The sequence below is a fragment of the Anser cygnoides genome, chromosome 9 (assembly GCF_040182565.1).
Source record: "Anser cygnoides isolate HZ-2024a breed goose chromosome 9, Taihu_goose_T2T_genome, whole genome shotgun sequence".
Lineage (NCBI taxonomy): Eukaryota > Metazoa > Chordata > Aves > Anseriformes > Anatidae > Anser > Anser cygnoides.
The window spans coordinates 23778640-23795604 of NC_089881.1; the positions used below are offsets into that span (position 1 = coordinate 23778640).

The 16965-nt window shown below is 38.2% G+C and overlaps 2 long non-coding RNA genes across 2 annotated transcripts in view; both read right to left on the reverse strand.

The window, feature by feature from the left end:
- Positions 1–1087: 1087 nt before the first annotated feature.
- Positions 1088–14114, reverse strand: LOC136791475 (uncharacterized). Its single transcript, XR_010833669.1, has 3 exons — positions 13645–14114; positions 5416–5529; positions 1088–2400 (listed from the first exon to the last, which is right to left on the reverse strand). It is a non-coding gene; the product is annotated as an uncharacterized lncRNA (long non-coding RNA).
- A 144-nt stretch (positions 14115–14258) lies between these two features.
- LOC136791466 (uncharacterized) overlaps positions 14259–16965 on the reverse strand; it is a 109245-nt gene continuing 106538 nt past the window's right edge. Inside the window, exon 4 of the long non-coding RNA XR_010833625.1 lies at positions 14259–14973. This is a non-coding gene — a long non-coding RNA (uncharacterized lncRNA). The remainder of the gene's footprint in view (positions 14974–16965) is intronic.

Genomic DNA, 16965 nt, shown 5'->3' on the forward strand with positions numbered 1-16965 from the left:
TAATTTCACTTCCCAAACACTATTTTGTTTCCCAGCCCAACAAACTGATTGATCATTCTTGTTATCTGTCTCAGAGCTTTCTCACTGAGTTTTGAAGAGAAGTTATAGGGTGAAATACATTCAGAAGATAGAGTGGTTGTAACTAGAAACCTTGAGATTTAAGACTAACTTACAACACTTTGCCTTTCTCTCTAACTTTAAACCACAGGGGATGTGGGGTGTTAAAATGCCATGGAGCGCATGTCACAGAGCAGAGATGAATATAAGGTAAAACATTACAAATCAATTCAAACTTTCAAAATGTTTAACACTCGTGTTAAATTCCTTAACAACTATGCTCCTTCCTCTTATATCTAAGCACTGTTACATTCAGATTTTTATCATAAGGGGGCAAAATGGGTGACTGTAAATACGGCTCTGTGTTAGTGAAGGCTAGCCCATGAATATATACGAAAATCGAAGCTGACATCTTGTATTCATGGAGGGGACTAGGAGAAGGCATGAGTTATGAGTTACTTCTGTTTAGATTCCCTCTGAACATGGACACACTTAGGAATTTGGTCCATAAACTTTAAAGATTATTCAATTAATTTTTCCGTTCAAGTGAGCTCCCAACATGAGCTCCATTAAACCTTTTGTCTGCAATAAAGTCACCAGACAGCCACAAGAAAATGCACCCCAAGAGTCTCTGCAGAGAGCACACAGCTATTTTTGTGACAATGATTGTCAAGGGAAAAGAAATGTCACATCACAACCACAGCTTCCTGAGGCGCCCTGAAACACAGCCTCGGAATTAGTAGACTTTTACGAGCCCACAGGATCCCACAGAAGGAAGACTGCAGATTTTCCTACTTCTGCATGTGAATAAGTAGTCTTCCCAAAGTTTTATAGCCAATAAAATATCCCTGACCACAGGTTGGCCAGTGCCAGCACTGGTACCAATACACAGGGGACCAATGCATCAGCTGGGTGTGATGCAGTGCAGTGGCAGCCTGTCCACCTGCAGTCACAGCCCTGGAAAACAGCACCGCAGGGAAGCCCTTGGACAACCCTAGGAAAAGACAGAGCAAGAACAACTGAGATCAATGACTGAGGTGTTTTTTTACATGTGAATTAATGTGGTTTTCAAGAAGCTGCAGGCAGAGCTGTACAGTATTAAGTCAGCCTACAAAAAAAGGTTTCGCTTACCTCTCTACCAAATATAGTTCTTAAAACCAGTAAGAAGAAAGCAGAAATAGCTCCATGACGTGATCCTGGCAGAAGATATAAGATATAGGAGGCTGGTATGGGCTGAAGCACAGATGAGCCACGTCCAAGGAAAATTCCGGCGCAGCAGTGAGTGCCTGCAGTGCAGCAAGTGGCGGTGGTGGCTGCGTGCATGGAGTCCATCGGGGCAGGGCAAGAGGTGCTCAGCAGGACATCCCAGCACATGCTGACCGCAGGATGGAGCCCAGGGCTTGGCACCTCCGTGGAGACCCTCACTGATGCTGCAGGGTGAGGGTCTGGACGGAGCACAAGTTGAGCCTCATCAATTGCTCCCCCTGCTCCCAGGGTAGAGGAGCCATCCCGGGATGCAGCCCCTTTCTCGCACTCTGCTGGTACTCTGGCTTTCTTGCACTCTGCTGGTATTGTCACCCGAAGTGAGACCCTGAAAAGCCACCTGCAGAAATGGCTTTAGACATTTGAATATCTACTACATCAGAATTTCACACTGAATAACCAGGAAAGACTGAATAACCCAGTCGTGGGACGAGACAGTAAACCACGCTTTCTGCCTCCTGATGCCAGAAGTGCCACAATTCTGCCCGCATTTTTTCTTTTATTCTCATACAGACGTGTTAGTACCAAAATATTAACAAGAATAGTAAGTAAAAAGAGAAGTCATTAAGATACCTGTGGCCAGTGAATTGGGAAAGCAGGTTATTCACAAACAGGAGAATCCCTTTAAAACAAGATTTTCTCTTCCAAACAAAAAGCACTGGAGAGGACATACCAGACCACTGCAAGATGAACTAACCTTCACAACATTTTTTTCTCCGTGGTAATAAAAATTCTGTCCACACAATGTTGGTAATATTTTACATTAACTTACAACACTTAGATCTGACAACTTGGCAAGCTCAAATATAGGCACATGTAATCTATAATTTCCTTTCTGTTTTTTCTATATGTTTTTATTAGGATATTGTGGTTTCCAAAGCAGATGCTATATATCTAAACTGGAATTGATTTTATTCAGGACTTTTATTCAGGAATACATACTGCAAATAGTTTAATATAAATGTCAGCCAGGAATAGGAATTCACCTTAGCAATATTCAGAGGTTAGGACAATATGTCACTGGAGATGCTTCGTTAATGGCTAGATGCTTTGTACTTTGTACAATGGCTATATGAACACCTGCAAAAGAGAATCATGAAAAGCAACTTTAATAAACTGAAAACTCAGTCGGAAGGTGTTTATAAAATGCATTCAATTTCTCTGTGAGTTATTCAGCAAAGAGAAGGAAGCTGTTGTTGGAGAAGAAAGGCCATTAAGTTGTTGAAAACAACTATTTTGAAATTGCAGCCAGTGCCTAGGCTTCATGCAAAGCCTCCACTATAGCGAATTTCTGTCTTGATCATTAATTTTCATGCCTGAAAGTAGTCTTGCATATTTTATTCTCATTTAGAGTACCTGAGAAAAATAAATGCCAAAAAAAAAGGAACGGATGTTTTTTAAGTTCACCCAAAGTGATTAATACTTCTTAACTTCAGTGCAACAAAAGGACACATCTGACCTACACCACTGAAAGAAATGATGCACAGACATGTAAATCTTCGTTAATTACCTCTCTTTGCAACATGGAAGAATGGGTGGTAACCTGAAGAAGTAGTAATCAGCCAGTCAAATCACAGAGTAGTGGAAAGGTCAGATTCTTACAGCCTAAACATTGTGAATTACAGGAAACATAATGCCTTCAAATTCCAAACTGCTTCTTTTTGACAGAGGTTTTAAAGAGAATGAAAAAAGAGAAAGTAATCTGTCCTCACAACAAAAACTGTAATGAGAATATTCTCCTCCTCTTTAAAATCTCTTCAGTGAGGGAAAATATGCTTCTATATCAGGGCCATGAAATATTCGATTCATGTCAGCAGATTATACATCTCAAGAAATGCACGTGATCAATCGATTTGCCTGTCAGATCTCCATTATGAAAGCAACTGTGCTGAATCATCGAATCATCCGTCCTGGCTTCCAGCTGCCCTCTGCCATGACTGCTGGTTCCCATTTGGTTTGTAATACACAAATCTGAGTTCTCTAGTGGGCAAGGAATAATCAGGAAAGAAGCATGAACAATTACAAATAAAAGCTAAGCAAGTCTATCTAAGATACGAGATTTTAAATCTGCCATGAAAAGTATGCCCAGTAGTGAAAGCATCAGATTTTTTTTTTCTCTGTAACACTTGGACGAAGATGCCCGGAGTTCAGTCATGTCTGTCCCCACGGAGGGCCAGGCTGTGCTGGGGCACCAACTCTGTCCTGCTCCAGCAGGTGCTTAGCTGCAACTCGCCACAACGGGACTTTCTCAACCTCCTTGCCCAGCTTTCAGCGAGCTCCACTAAGCGCTTCTCGAGTCCCAGATGGCATCTCTGTACTTAACGGACCTTGTCAGAAACGTGTCTAATGATTTTTATTCCATGCAAAAAAATAAAGCTTCCCAGTGTTTCCTTGCTAACGTACCTCTAATATGCCTTGGAGGAAAGTCACTCCCGGGTGTGAAAGTGTTGTCAGCTCTTCTTGGCTTCTCTACTGAGTAGTTCAACCAAGATGTGCAAACAAGTTTGGATTTCCATAAGAACTAGATTTTTTTTTTTTTTTTTTCCCTTAATCCATCCTTAACCATTATCAGTTTTCAATAAGCATCAGATGAATAACAAACATTTCTTGCAAGTGGTTACTTCTGGGGCTATCTTTAAAGGAGCCTCACACTGATACCATCATTACCACTACACGTGGGTATAACAAGTTCTCTTTGCTATGTTTAAAAAAATAATCATGGCACCATGGTGTTTTACTGTTGTAGTTCCTCTTTCTCTTGCTCTCTTTCTACATCAAGCCCCATAGGAAGCAATCATTCCTATGCAAATGCTGCATGCTGTAAATGTAACTTCTCCATAAGCTGCCTTTCCTTGGGGAGACCGATCTGCTGTCTGTGTTTGGATACATACAAAACAGAACTGTGGTGGTTTCCAAGCAAAGCACTAAGCTGCAAAAATTTTATGCTATTAGTGGCCTTCTGCATCATTTACATTTCCATGTATTGCTTCTGACTTGTGCACACTTTATAGAAGGAGCAATAATAATCCCATTTACGCAGTAACCGACACTGGCCAGATTCAATAATACGAGGTAACTGGTACCAGCAACATGCAGACTCATCAGCCATGCCACCCCTGTAGTGCTACCTCATAAACTACTCAGAAAAAAAATGTTTAAAAGACGATGACAGCCAGAAGGGAGACAGCTGGTGGGGACACTGAATTGCAAAGTGCTTCCTATTCCCGATCTCACAGTGGAATGCCAAGCTTGCAGTGCCCAGTGACCATCTGGGGCTAAAAAATGAGAAAATGGCCTGCTCACACTGGACTTTGCAAGAGGCCAGGGTGCACACTCTCCTGAGCAGGAAGAGTCTTGATAATCAAGAAAATCCCACACTCCCTCTAGATTTCAGGGCCAGCTGATTACAGGGGCCAGATATGCCTTCTCAGTTCTGACCATGGCTTGTGCTGGGAGCTCTGTGCCAAGGCCAGCGGTGTCAGCTAGTGGGGTGGCACAGGGGTCATGCATGGGATCCATACTGTCACACCTGGGAAGGAAGAAGAGGCTCTATCCAACATTACTGACCTAAAGTAAATAAATGATATTGACCTAAAGTAAATAAATAAATAATGTGAAGCCTTCATATGTACTATAACATTCAAAACAGATGTATAAATAGCAATTTCCAGTAAGCCTGCATTGTTTGCTTTTACACATTTTATAGTAACATGGTGGATTGGATCTTTCCAGATCTTAAAAGGTTGCTATATCAAGAAATCTGGCCCCTAAGAGCTTCTCTCTGAACAGCAATCACATGTGGAATGTTTCTTGATTGCCTTTTGTGACTGTGCAAGGAGGACGTAATTACTAGCTCACTTCCTGACATGGAAAATGGGTCTGAACATGGAGAGAATATCACATTTCCTTTAATGGTACCTTTCTGGCCAGAAGCTGCAGCTTTTGCTAAATGCATACATTCAAAAGGAGACCCAGTTCATACTAAAGAGATACAGATGGGACCATTTGTACTCATGATTATTGGGGTATCTTCAGCAAACAAACACGTTTCTGTCCTTATTGCCAGCGGCAGAGTTCTGCCTCTGGACCACCCACCTCCTTCTCTCCTGACCACCCATCTCCTTCTCTCTTCTGACCACCGGCACTGCTCACACCTCAGTTCTGCATCCAGAAAAAACAGACCAAACCAAACCAAACAGTTGTGCTTGCCTGTTTGGAGAGAAAGTGCAGGAAAGGGTATGAAGTCTAGCAGACCATTAGTTACAGGAGTTATATTGGATTAAATACAGCTACAAAACAAGCACAAGCCACAGAGACTATGGCAGATTCTGAGCATCACGATGTTTAATGTATCAAGTAACTCTGTAAAAGGAAGACATGGTGAGTTGGTAACTGAAAATAAAGGAATTAAATGCTGCACCCTTTCACAAAATGTATGTAATCAAACAAAATCTGACTGAAACACAAAATTTCTTTCAAACAGGAACTACTGTAAGGTATTTGCATAGAAAATCCTATTTTCTATAGTTTAAATGTGAAAAAAATAGTAACTGCACAAAAATAAATAAAAGTTTTAAAAGTGGCTCATAAAATAACTCATAAAGACCCATAAAATCTTCATATGAAATTCACCAGTTTTCTTTTTCCTTCTTTTCATCAAAGCCTGTTGTACTTCACCTCAACCTGCTCATCTCTCTAATCTCATCCTTGGGGGATGTCCATGAAACCAAATGCATCACTTCTGGTTCACGAAGCGTTTTAGCCTCCCTCAACAGGCAAATCCTTCCATTAATAACACACTTCTACCTCTAAAAAAAGATTATTCTATTTTCAAAGGAGAAAACAAAGAATAAAGAAATCAATGCATAGGCAACATTATTTGAGGAAGTAAACAGAAACAATCTTTTTGCTAATCAAACAGAAATAAAGCAAAGCAAGGCAAGAGTCAGCCACTGGGAGCCAAATCTCCATCCCTTTGTGGTTTCTTGGCTCTGCAACTGCCTCTCAGCACTTTCTCTTTCTATCTTTACTGTTTTGTTTTGCATTTCTTCTTGCATTTTAATCTATTTCTGTGGCTAAATAAGACTTGTGCTGCTAAATCAACATATTCTTCAGTCAACCTGGATATGCCATTTTTCCTGCTGCTACCATAGGCCTGGTTTCGGGAGAGCTGTGATCGCTGCTGGGTGCTGCAATTGGATGCTCTCCCTTCTTCTAACTGGGAAGAATAGAGCCCTGATTCACTTATGTTAGGAATAGCTAGAAGTGTACTTTTATAACCTTGTGGGAATTTAAATACATTAGCCTAATTAAAATTGTTGTTGTATTTGTTTTGTTAGGCTCTCCCTTTCATCTGCATGATAATGATTTTGCCTCATCACTTCAAGAAGTGTCTGTGGGTGGAAACAGTGAGTGATATATTCATATAATGAGGCTCTAAATGACTACAAAAGACTTTACATCGCTGTGAATCATCCATCTGCAGCGCTGCATTATTCAGAAATTAATGCAACCCTATAAATGAATAATGATTTAAATGTACTTTTAAAAATTGTTAATGCTCCAGCGTTTTTTCCTTCTCTACATAATCAGAAAATTGATTATGACTATGACTAGACCTATGTTCTTAATTTAAGTTATGTAATGGTAATGGGGAAAAAAAAAAAAAAAAGTCTTGTGACAACAATGAAAACGGAAAGATTTCCAGGAGACTAGAACTGGGTTTATAACCTTCAGAATTCCCTAGCCAAATTCAGTCGACTTCAGAGGGAATTAACACGAAAAATCCTCCTAGAAGGCTGCCGGGTCTAGAGAAAATTGATTTATTACTGAAGTTAATGAAAAACATCCAAAATGGATTAGGATATGTATCAAATAACTAAGAATAACATGACCATAGAAAACATTTTGCTCCTTATTTGTTTTATCCTATTACTCTTTTTTATAAACTGAGTGGTTAAGGGAATTGTAAAACAAGGAACCATATGAGCAGCTGAAGTAACACAAATACACTTCGTAAATATTTGTCTGAGAACCATCTCCCACGTAGATTAAATGATGGCCAAAACAGGGTGAATGTAAAAGGTTTTCATTCCTCTATCTGGGTTTTTATTTTTATAAAAGACTAATAGCTCTATCTTTTTGTGACACTGAGACAAGACTAATAAACAGATTCCAAGGGCAGGGAGTTAACAGATACATGAATTGTGACAAAAAGTTGGAGAGAACAGTCAAATAAGCCTTCAGAAACCAGGTTAAAGTCAGCATTACCTTCCGATGTTGGCTTCGGTGCTTCTGAGACTCAAATACTCGGACTGCCCTTCCAGTCATGTCCCGAGTGTCTGTTAGGGCACCGTAACTCAGAGCATGCTCCCCCTTCCAGCCCTGTAGAGCTTATTCTTCTACAAGCACTACAAGTATGCTGCTTTTTTAGGAGGATGGAGGATGTGACCAAGATCAGAACTGAGTATACGCATCTTTAGGAACATTATGGAACACCATATGAATAGTTTATTTAGGCACACGTTTTAAACCAGGAGTTATATACATTATTAAACGCTTTTCTACTCAAGCTATAACAGCAAATTTTCAGAAGCAGGCCAAAGATTAGAATTTGTTCTCTTAGTATTAAAACAAATGTAATCTATTAACTTGCTTCACCAAGATCATTAAACAAGGTTCACTCTGTGCAATAATAAAAGCATAAAGGAGACATATTTAGTGTTTTCATTGAAAATGGATACTTAAAAGAATCTTCAGCCACAGAAGATGGGTTCGATAAAGTCATCTTCCACTTGCATTGGTTTATATTCTGCAAGTCCCTGTTAAATTACTGTAAATTATTGATGCTGTAAAGGGCATGAACTCTACTAAGGCTACTGTCACATACGTCCCCTTTATTAAAATCTTGTAAAAATCACTAGCACTTGAGCAGCAGAATTGAATTTGTGTCAAAGATACACTGAAATATTTCTAGCCACCTATTATGACTTCCAATTTCTTGGAGTTTGATAAACTTATCAGTACACACTTTTGTTATTATCTAATTCTGCTGATAAACTGTGCTCCCAACATTTTTGTCCACAAATGATTTACTAGGTTGAAAACAATATTGCCTGTCTTAATTCATCTTAGCTAGCGAGGCTTTGTTAAAGGACTAGACGAACATTGCGACTACGCTGTTACATCAGTCTCTGGCGTGGGACAGCCCAGCCTGCAATGAACATCACTTTCAGGGGAACCTGAAGCGATCTGCCTTACACGCACCCACTCTAGCTACTCTTTCAATTACAGACACTTGGTCCTGCTCTATACCACATCTAACACTAAAAGCGAGCGTTTGAAAATATTCAGATACACTAATAATTCTGAAAACTGTTTCCTTTTCTGTTAGATGCAAAGCAATATTTCTATTTCTGCAATTTGATTATTTGTATGGAGTCAAACAAAATTTCTCAAGCTTTGTCTCTGGGATCCTACAGTTTTCACAGATGGTGGAGAGGTTAAAGTTTTTTTTTTGTTTTTTTTTTGTTTGTTTTTTTTTTAAATACACTTTAAGGAAGATGTATCTTTGAATCCGTAAAGAAATTTTCCTCTTTTGAGAAGGAAAAAATTAGATCTTGATGCTAAATATCAGCCAATACTGAAAAACAAGCGTCTCATCTTAATTTTGGATAAGATCTTCAGCATCTCCTCTCACAGCTGACTAAACATTTATACTAACGAAATCAGGGTGGATGCCATTTTTAAATTGATTCGTTTTTCTTTTTTCCATTTTTTGCAAATGTCACTTTGTCTACTTTTTAATTACCAGTAGTAGCTTCTGAATTTAGTCGTCTCTTCAGTGAACTCATTAATTAAGAAAAAAGCAAACTTCTGCTATTGTCTAGAAATTGTTTTGGGTCTTGTTTAAAAAGCAAAATGATTTTGATATTCAGTATTAAGGAATTGAGTCAAAACCCCCTAAACTACCTCACATCTCACAAGTGCATGTGGTTTCTCTGTTTTAAATATACACAATGCATGAACTATACTAGGAGATATACAGCTTTATACCGTTCATTTTGATGATTTTTATGTAAAGCACATAAAATCTGGCTCTCATTTTCAGTGTAGCTGGGAAAAGGCTATTATTATGAGCATAAGCAATGAGTCCAACTGGGCACATGCACAGATGGAACATAACTGATCTGTCTTGCTCTGTCCTGATCTTCATCATTGAAAGCTGGCAACCTTAAAAGAATTTTACGTTTCTTGTTTTTAAGAATTCCAGGTCCCAGTTCTTGAGATCTGATCTCAAAAGGTCTAGGAAATGCTTTATCTGAAACTTGTAACATTAAAGAGGGATTGCCACAATCCATAAATTATTCTCTTTTTAAATTTCAGGACTGACAAATGTGCCAACTTTTCAATTTAATTAGGGGAATTCTCTGTAAGAGATGTATTTTAGTCAAGTTCTGTTCTCCCAGTTTCACTTTAGGTTTCATCCTTTACATCAACCAAAGCAATACACTCATCAGCTTGTTCTCTCAGAAACTGTCTCATGCAGATAATACAAAATGTTTCATTTTGCGTATTTACACTTATCTTGAAAGATGCTTTCAAATCCTCCTGTCTGGCAGAGACCCATCACTCTTCTGAGCTTCCTAAAGGAATAGCTTCCCAGAGCAGTGGAGTTAAAGGACACAAATTCATCATTATGAGCCACCTTTCACAGGTACTTCACCTCCTGCCTCCCAGCCAACAAACCCTGCCACTATGTTTCATTCACAGAGATCTGCATTGTGGAAAAGCCAATCAAAAGAGGGTCAGAGAAATAATCCAGGAGGAAAAATAAATGAATTAGTCGAATGTTTAAAATCACAAGTTCAGTGATACAGTGTCTCTGTATTAATCACATATTTGAAAAAGAAATAGAAAATATCTTTTAAATGGAAGAATGTCAGACATTAGCCTTTAATTACTTCTCTGTATTTTTCCACAAGACCTCAAAACACAGAAGTCATTGGATCCCTACTCAATGGCTTGCAAGCTACAGTCTTAACTATGGATTTACTGCTATTGATTCATAATATAGTAGCCTATGAGAAATAGACTAAGTTCATTAAAATTACCTTTTTTTTATTGAATTCTTTTGTAATGAGTTTGCCTCTAGCTGAACAAAAGACAATTAATGCAATCTGGACTTCTCCTATAGTGATGAATCAGATGAAGGAAAATGAATAAATGACTGAATTTAACATGCATTGTCTGTCCTAATCTCAGATGTAATTGAAAAAATAGTATTCCCAAGTTACGTCACTTGGATGTACATAGTTTGAATGTATGTATTGCTGTTACTGCAATGCAGCAGCAATATCCATACCATACACGATCAATTATATTATTCTAATATGATTAATTTTATAGTTAGGGGCTTCATAATACCATATAGTTGTGGTACATGCAAGGTTTTGAATCATTAGATGTGAAAAGGTATCATTTAAGACTGGCTTTGAAATTATAAAAATATTCAGAAAAAAATATACTACTTTTTAATAGACAGGAAATAAAATATTTGCAGAGGCCATAATGAATACACGCACACTTGAATTCTATTCACTTTTTTGACTGTGAGAAACTGGGTAAATTTATTTCATTCCCAGGCACTGGACTTTCCCCTGACTTCGCTATTTTTTGGCTTTCAAGAATTATAATGCTTTGAGAATTTTTGAACTACTGTAGCTTGAGGTTTCTATAACTTAGTGAGCAGTAAGTGACGTGACATTTAAAATATGATTTATTATATTCCTGAGTACACATGCGTTACTCTTACAAGTGGCAAAAACACAAAGATTTAATAGAGTTTCTATCACCCTAGGTAACTGTTTAGTCAGGTATACTACTGTCTTTTCTAACACCTATAGATTTTGGTGAGATTCCCTTTTGGCATATATAATTCTGCAAATTTTAAACATTGTTAGCTAACTGAATAGATGCATGTGAGAAATTAATCAACTTCCTTCCTTTCTAAAAATACCCCTGTTGTAGAAATGAACATAATTACTTCAAATAAAGAATTATCAAACTGAAGCTCAAGGTGTTGCTCCCTCAAAGACTGAGGCAGCAACAGATAGGCATGGACTAGATAATGAATAAAGCCTAGAGAATGGGACGAAGGGCACAGTGAAAGCAAGCACTTTCAAAGTTTTATGATATGAAAATAAGTGCTAGTTCTATTCCCACATATGCATACCCTCACAGTTAAAGCATCATCATTCCCAAGTGAACTGGAATGATTAAATAGCTCTAGCATTTCTAATGATGTCTATAAACCTCTGCTTTATTTTAAGACTTCACACTTTGAAAACTAACAAACAATATTCCCCAATCTACTGATCTTTTAGCCAGAAGGTTTTCATGGCTTCACCTTGAACTGTGCACCTACTGTGAAAGGTCAGCACTGCCTCGCTCTGCACATGCATGGACACAGCGACTCCTGCAGACCTGAGGATGAGGGTGCTGGGACTGGATTGAGCCTCCCACCCTCGATGAACAGAACTTGTGAAAGTGTTCTGGTAATGGTTTTGGAACTCATGGGCAACTTCAACCAAATCTGAGAGTTGAATAAGATCCAATGATTATTTCCTACACATTTTGTACTGCAGGTAGCTCAGTAAAAAAAAAAAAAAAAAAGAAAGAAAAAAAAACTCTACACCTGTTCCATGTTCGATGTGTGCACAGTGTGAGCTCAAAGACTACTCTTCCATTTGAATAGAACCATTTCCCAAAGGATTGTAAAAGAACAGAGTAAAAATGTGTTTTCTAAGCCCAAATCCTTGATCTGACTTCCAACAATTTTCTTTGTCTTAGTCATAAGCATTTCCTTCCTAATACTGTTATCCTTTTGGTAGTTTTCAAGATTGCTCTGTGAGGCATTTCTGGATTGCTTCTCATTATTCACAAATTACTCTGTAGATTATATTGAAGGATATACTCTTATTGTACTATTTGGTCTGGTTTTCTTTTTTCTCTTTTTTCTTTTTTTATGGTATCATGATTTATCAAGCACATGCCTATGCCTGTGTGCTTTTCCCCAGTAAAACATAGCTGCAAAAGACGCAAAGAAAGAACTAAATTGTTGCAATTTTGTAAAAGTAGGGCTTTAGGTAAAAGAGAAACCAGGTTTTGAACAATTTTGTCCTAATAACTTCTGATCCCACTGGGGAATTTCTGCAGCAACCAGCATGTCACTGCCAAAATATTCTGCATAAAGGGGATTATAGGTATATGCAGAGATAACATAATCTTCATATAAATCATTTAAATAGTCAATCAACCAAGAGACACAAATCCATAGGAATCCTGGCTTCATTAGTTTCACTGCTCACAGAACTACTTGGATTTTTTTTTTTTTTAATGGTGCTTTAATCCTGTTAGATTTCAGAGGCAAAGCAGTTATGAGATTGAGCTAGAATCTATTCCTTCTTATGCATCATTAAACAACTCCAAAGTGAATTAATTATATCTGATCAACCCACCGAAGGCAATCAGGCCATGAAAGGTGCAAGTTAGGAGCCGCAAAACATTTATTACTGATGACAGGGCACCAGAAAGAAAACTCTTTGACTTTCAGATCCAAGTTTGAGCTAAAGATCTAAGCTTGAGTTAGTAGGGCTGGTTTTAGTGAAGTAACTCTTTTAACCTACAAAGTGCTTACATTTGAAGTGCAAAAATGGAATACAGAAAGCTCTGACATTATTTTCATTTTTACAGAGGCATTCCTGAGCATGAGACTACATTTTCACTTTGATGCTTCAGGTTCACCACCCAGCTCAATTCCTGCAGGACTTTACTCAGCATACTGAAGTGCCCTGCTGGGCAGGATCTCAGGAGCCCCAAACTCACCTGGGAGCTCCTGAGATGATGATCCAGACAGATACTTATGAATAGCAGAGGCCACAGTGACATTTGCTAATCACAGCCTCTTCTACTGTGTGCAGGCTGTCAACGCATCCCCACCAGGAGCTTGTACCACTCAGTACCAAACCCTCACTCTCAGTACCAAAGCTTCACAAACACTGCAAGTCCTGTGAAGTGCAAAAGGCACATCTCTGCAAGGAAAGAAACACCAGCTGGTGATACTGGGTATTTACATGAAATTTAACTATTCGCCAAAACTGTTTTCAATTAATGCTATAACTGCATAGCTGCATGTGGACCTAAACCGGTGACATCGCTATCATGTAGTAATTTAGATCTAGCAATCTAATGCTCTTTTCTGTCCAGACTAGGAAGTGGCTAAGAAAAAATTATGATAAAGCAATTCTGTTGGGGTTTACTTACCTCCATTACCCGGAGATATTTCAGTGTCTCTGATGCTGGCAGAATTCACATAGCAATTTGTCTGACCTGCTCCCCAGCGGCTGTCCTCACCCACAGATAAGTCAGCTGCAGACACACACTGCCCCAAGAGCTGCCTGTTCTTCCACAAGGAATTCCAAAATTTGGGTTTTGCTCAGATCTTAAGTACAGCTACACCTCTGTACAACACAGAAGGACCTGTATTTAGCATGTTACTATGTTAATATAAGTCTACGATGCAGTCAGAGAACTCAGATATAGGCTGCTGACAAATTTCTCTCTGGCCTAATAATTATCAGACTCAATTTATACACACAGCATGCACAATCTTTGCTTAGTTTTTCTCGTATGTTTTGCCAAATCCTTTTTAATATATTGAAATTGACATTTTTCTTAGTAATTTGAAAATGCTGATGAAAATAGTTCATTTTTTTCATTAAGCTGTACTACAAAATTAATAGATCCTTTTTTTTTTTTTCCCAGCTTTTATATTCTGTCATAAATGAAGAGATATTTAACAGGCAGACATAGTTAAACATATTTAACACACGTATCTAAAGGAGATGTTAATACTTTAAGTATTCCTAAAATATATCTTCTGAAAAATATACAGCTAAAAGATGCTTGTTAGTATGTAGTGCAGTTTTCATTAGCACAGGACTTTTCAGTAAATTATCACTACAGATCATCTCTGTTATGATGGATTGTGAATACCTTTTGAATTCTGATCGAGAGGGCATTTCACACCGTGTCACCAGGCCGCAGCTGTGCACAAGACTCCCGAGAACTCAGATCTCCTGACTCCTTGTGCTCGTTCTGGGTAACTGTAGTAACTTTGGAAAGCTATCTTTATACACCTTGTGAACTCTTGGGGGAATTAATAATGACACTGTTCAATGCCTTAATGTAAATAGAGCCAGCCATACCCTCAAAGAACTTCTTTCTGCAGTTCCTGTAACACAGCCTGGGGGAGCCGGTGAATGCCCTGCTGGCCCTCAGCTAGCGGGGAGCACACTAGGACAACAGCCCCCAGTACCGAGGGAACTTGGTCCTGCTGCGGTGAGACTGGAGAAGTGGCATTCCTTCAGCTGCACTACAAAACTGATTGGAAGGCAACACTAAATGTAAAGCATGTGGTCCTGGCAAGATATAACACAGAGCAAATTCCCAGGAACAAAACACAAGGGACAAGAAACAGAACATAGAGCAACCTACATTCCTCCACAACCTGAAGACAGACACTGCCATTATCTTGGTGCTCCAAAATCCTGCTCATCTCTACCATGTCCATTCTGATTTTGCATCTCTGACCTGTAGAGGAGTAAAGTTTGTGTAGCTAGTGTAAAAGTACGGAGAAAGATACCCAGTCCCACGGCGTATTTCACATATGCAAGTAGTCTCACTGCTGAGCCGGGACAGGTGGAACAGAAAGAGCTTTCCCTCCTCACAAAACGTCAGATGTTGGTATGGAGAGATAATGGAAAGAATAAATGGCAGTTCCTTTATAACTTGGAGTCACAGATAAGGGAACTGTCCCTCAAACCATCACTCGTCAATAAGAGTGACAGGACAGGCACATTATTGATAACTGCAATTATTCAAAGACTTTTTCACCTCTTCAAATGTCAAGCACTATGAAGAATCCCTCTGAAGGCAACAGTCCTCTTCTTTTTTATAAAATTAAGCATTGATGGAGGCCTAGAGCTAACTTAACACAATCGTAAAACAGATTATCTCCTCCGGATCCTCAGCATGTCCTAAAGTTTCTATCAATAATTTTTAATCCACCAAATAACCATTCCAGTACTTGATGCTGACAGAGAATATTGAAAGAAGTTATTTTATGACACTGATTACAACAGTGTGTTTTAAATCTGAACTCCATATGAATACTCATGAATATAAATCTTATAAATCAACAAGCGCATGCTCCCAGAAGCTTTAGCCATTATCATGTAATGGCTAAATGGTGGCACACTCATGCAAGTCTAAACTTAACAAACACCTGCAGGATACTAAATTAGAAATTGTTATTTCTTAACTAGAACTAGATAAAACTAAAACTTAGTAAAATTGTTTAGGAAAAAAAACAACTGGTTAAAACTAAGTTATTTATGTTTTCATTATAGAATGGACCTAGAAATAATTTCATGAATAAAAAGGAGCTGTAGCTAATAGAGTTCAATACAGTTACAGAACAGTAGGTACTGAACATTACCACTTGTAGCAGAAACAGTTTAGAGTCTTTGACTAAATCCATCATGCATCTGTATGCACCAGGCTCAGCAAACAAGGAATTACATTTAAATAGTCAAGATGCAGGCACCTGATCTCATAGGAAAGTCTAAAGCTACAGACAAAAAATGCCGACCAGATTTTACAGGATAGGCCCATTAAAATTCTGGGGAATCTCCATTCCACCAGTTTTCTAAAAGAAAATCTTCGCTAAGAATCTGAAAAAAAAATATTAATAATCTATGTTAAATATTCTCAGATATTGCAACTGTAAAGGACTACAGATCCTTTTAACTCCCTTTCTCTGTAAGCTCTGTGTTTTTTTTTTTTTTTTTTGTAACTGCTGTTTAAATTCTATTTACTATTATTGGGTCCTGATTTATTTGTGAAGTTGTTTGCTTACATTTCTAGATCTCAACTAAAAAGAAAAAAATGAAGAAAAAATACAGCTGTTACTGGATTTAGTTGAAGTAATCTTGAACGTGGGTTGGCATGGTGCAAGGTTCATTGACTATTCAGACTTTTTCCTGAAACAGAGAAAATTGGATTTTTTCTCCCTGAGGCTACGAGTTTTATTTATGGATGCTGATGAAAAAAAAAATCTAACTGATGTTCACTGGCTATTGTATATGTGCTCACAGGGCCTCCTCTTACAAAGTAAAAAATAAAATAAAATAAAATAAAAAAATAAATAAAAGAGCAGCATTAATTGGTTAATCTTGCATAAATGACCTAGCTATACTATTGCTGTAGTTGTCTAAATAGGTGTTAATGACAAGGCATTTCAGTATTTTCTTGGGAAATCAATACTTTCAAAATAGAAATTGTGATTTTCTGCCAAAATTAATGAATCTGCTGCTCTAGAGGTCAGGATGTCATTTGCAGTGGAGACCGTGAAAGAAACCATTTCTCAGCGCATTTATTCACATTGAGTGATAGCATTGGCCCAGAGTGAATATTAATAGCTGTATGATCAAGAGGTTAGAAAGTATGGACTGGAATATAATGCAACAAATGCCCAAGTCAGGGAGATAGAGCTGAGCTAAAAAAAGGCATTATTTAAGTGTT